This window comes from Ictidomys tridecemlineatus, chromosome 7 (genome assembly GCF_052094955.1).
Source record: "Ictidomys tridecemlineatus isolate mIctTri1 chromosome 7, mIctTri1.hap1, whole genome shotgun sequence".
Lineage (NCBI taxonomy): Eukaryota > Metazoa > Chordata > Mammalia > Rodentia > Sciuridae > Ictidomys > Ictidomys tridecemlineatus.
In genome coordinates this window covers 132,699,422-132,703,271 of record NC_135483.1, presented here as the reverse complement: position 1 = coordinate 132,703,271, position 3,850 = coordinate 132,699,422, and positions in this window count along the sequence as shown.

Genomic DNA, 3,850 nt, shown 5'->3' with positions numbered 1-3,850 from the left:
TCCTTGGAAGATTACCAATGCAGTTTAGGTGTTTTGTACATAAATTTTCTAACCAAGGAAACTAACCCAAAAATATTTCTAACCCAAAAGAACATTAAGTATTGTATGTGAATATAATTGTCTTAATTCCTTTGAAACAATACAATAACAGTCAAAGTAATTAATAGGAATTAGATAAACTCATATTTCAGACCCTGTGTTTGACTAGAACGGGATTTAAATAATACTTGGCACAGGGCATTAAAATGCTGTGTATACTAAGACATATAGTTTGACATACAAAAGAAAATATACAAATTTTACATTTCAGGTAATTGGTATTTTAATGGATGTTCAACTAACAAAAGGAGAGAAAAAAAAAAATATATATATATATATATATATATGTACTGGGGATTGAACTCAGGGGCACTCGACCACTGAGCCACATCCCCATCCTATTTTGTATTTTATTTAGAGACAGAGTCTCACTGAGTTGCTTAGTGTCTTGCTTTTGCTGAGGCTGGTTTAAACGCATGATCTTCCTGCCTCAGCCTTCAAAGCAGCTGGGATTACAAGCATTCCTCACCATGCCCAGCAGGAGAAAATATTTTAATTATAGAAGGGACAATTGGTTTCAACTAAAGAAAACAACTTAAGAACATGAAAATAGACAATCAGATCTAAGATTTTGTGGTATCTTTTTAGTAATTCTTTAATAAAAGAATGACCAGTATATTTGGTATAGTGGCTTTTTGGGGGGATGGGAGGCACACATTAAATTTTGCTGATTGTTGAAGGAATACATTTGCTAATTGTTGGGAAATTTGGAAAAGCATAAGAAAGAAATTACCACCCATTCATAATTCAGTACAACTAACCATTTTATATTTAGCAGATATTCTACTCATTTTAATGCATATATGTTTTACAGAATTGTGATTATTTATATATAATTTTCCTATGGTACTGTGTTTGTCTATTTTGTGCTGCTATAACAGAATACTTAAAACTGGATAATTTATAGCAAACAGAAATTCATTGACTCATTATTCTGGAATTAGGTAATTCAGGTCCAGGTAGTGGAATCTGGAAAGCATCTTCTTGCTGTGTTATTCCAGGGCAGAAAGCAAGAGAACAGTATGGGGAGGGGTGAGCATGCAAGAGGAGGTCTAACTGATCCTTTTATAAGTAAGTCACTTCTATGATATATGCATTAATTCATGAGAGCAGAGCTTTTGCTTTTGTCACCAAATTATCTCTACAAGGTCCCTCTGCCCCAGCACTGCCCTTATTGGTGAGGAAGTTTTTAAAACATGAAATTTGAGGGGCACCTACAAATCATAAAAACTCTAAATATTTCATTTATTTTATATTATTTATCAAATTAGATTATTAAAAATTCCAATCCTCCTCTTAAGAGTTATGTAAGAATTCATTCTAACTTTTCTCCTACACTGCTTAATTTAGGTTGATTTTAATATAAATCACCTTAAAATGTCACTTCTATTACTAATAGTGATGTATGTATATATATTTTTCTTTTTTTAAATTTCAGTATATGATAGATTTTACAAAGGGGATTAGTGGGTCAAATGTTTCAACATTTTAAAAATGCAGCTCATGTTTCAATTTTTTTCTTATAAATTTGTAAGTATTTATATTCTCTAATATGACATATTAGAACACCTAAAATTATTTGTGAATTCTTGTTCAAATCCTTTCTTCACACACCTATTTGTTTATGTTGTTTTCATATGATTTTTACTGCACATTAAGTCTTTATTTAGTGTATCAACCTTCATTGTTGTTAAATAATCTCCAACTTGTTTGCTTATTACGTTATTTTTATAAATAGATTATTCATGTCTACGTTGTAAAACCTGTTCTACTTGATTTCTGCACTTCCTTAGAAACTTAGTATGTTCATCTCAGGGCATGCAGAATCAGGGATGAACCCCGTTTTTGAGCAGTTGAAGTTTCTATGGGACAGCATACTCAGGATACCTACAGAGAGACTAGTAAACAGGCTTTATTGTTGCTTTATTCCTTAGTAAATTTTCAGAGATGGGGCAGGGGAAGGTATTCTGACCTTCTAAAGTTGATCTTTGAAATAGATGGGTCGAGGTGACATTTTATCATAATTCTCCATTTTTCAGTACAGTAAAACTAAAGTTTTCTCCAGTCCCCAACACAACCAAACAATGTAATCCACACTAGTTATTAACAAAGAGGCTTTGCATGTTGCATGTGAGCTTTGCTAACGGACATTCCCTCCTTCCTCTATGCAGTCCTCCTAGAAAAGGAACAGCCATATTTGAGACAGGGTTTTTAATGAAAAGTGATTTTTAGACTGTTTACTTCATCTTGTTTTTATAACTTCTCCTAATAGAAGCTCTTTCACAGGTTTTACTTCTAGAAAACTTTATTCTATCTCATCGACCTGATGTTTGTTCTAGTATTACTACCAAATTGTTTTAAATATGCAATTTTGTGGTCAGGTTCAAAATCTTATATAGCAAATACATTACCATTAGTTTTTTTTTCACCATTTTCCCAATGATTAATGTGTATTTAATCTTTCTAATCCAATTTGTCACATTCTAAAACTGTCCCTTTGGGATTTTTATTGGATTTTCATTAAATAAGTGAATTAATTTGAGAAGAAAATTAAAATATTATCTTTTAATAGAAATTAACTCACCAAATTCAAAATTTCTAAGTTTTCTGAAATATAATATATAGTGGATTGAAATATGTCTTGTAGTGGAAAAGCAGTGGGTTAGGCATGAGGAGATCTGGCTCATAGGCCTGGCTCTCGATTTTCTACTTTTGGGTACTTGGGAAAATTAATTCACTGCTCTAAGGCTCAGTTTCCTTATTTGAATAATGAAGAGGTTGTACTAGATAAGGCATTAGAATGGGCAATGAGTTCCATTCCAAATTGTGAATTCAATGAACATCTGTTATTAAAAATAATTTTTGTATGCCCACAGGCTACTTAACAATAGTGTCTTAGATTAACAACCACTCTTTCTCCCATTTTAGCATTCCTTTTCTAGGTAAAAATATATTCCACAGAAATGAGTGGAATGTATTATGTATTTTTAAAATTATGATTCCATATAAATAGATTACGCAATTACATGTGGAATGGTACTATGCCCCACACATATAAAAGCAGAATCCTAGATTTGATTAATTCAGATTTTAGGAAAATGAGCCCGCTGTTCCTATGATATCTTATATAGAACTCCAATATACAGAAATTAACCCAATAGGAAGGAAGTCATAAATAACCAAATAATGAAAATAAAGTTATACAAAATATATAACTAGTAATATACCATAAAGTGGATTATTTGAAAATATGGATTTAATGTAAATAATTGGTTAAAATAAAATCCAATATTTGAAATATTCACAACTGTATAGATATCAACCTAAAAATAATTTAAAATAATCATTTAAAAACACTTAATATCACTTGGGCAAGATGTGTAAACTTCTTGTGAGAACCTTCCTCCCATATTCTCAGTGTCTTAATACAATAAAAGTAGGTTTTCATGTCACTATTCAATGTGGATTGGCAGAGCAGCATGGATCTGCTTCATGCTGTCATGGAGAGACTCAGGGTTTTTTTGTTTTTTTTTTTTTTTTTTTTTTTTTTAAGGAAGAGATGGATAATTTATTTTATATCATCCAAGCTACAGGCAAGGCAGGTACAAGGAAAAAGATTACAGAGCTGGCCCCAAATCTTTCTTTTCTCATTTCTTACAAAATTGAGGGCCAACTTATTCAAGGTTTTGGGGAACGGTCATAAGAAGGATTTAGGTGAATGGATAACTTGGCAGATGTATAATTCTTTTGC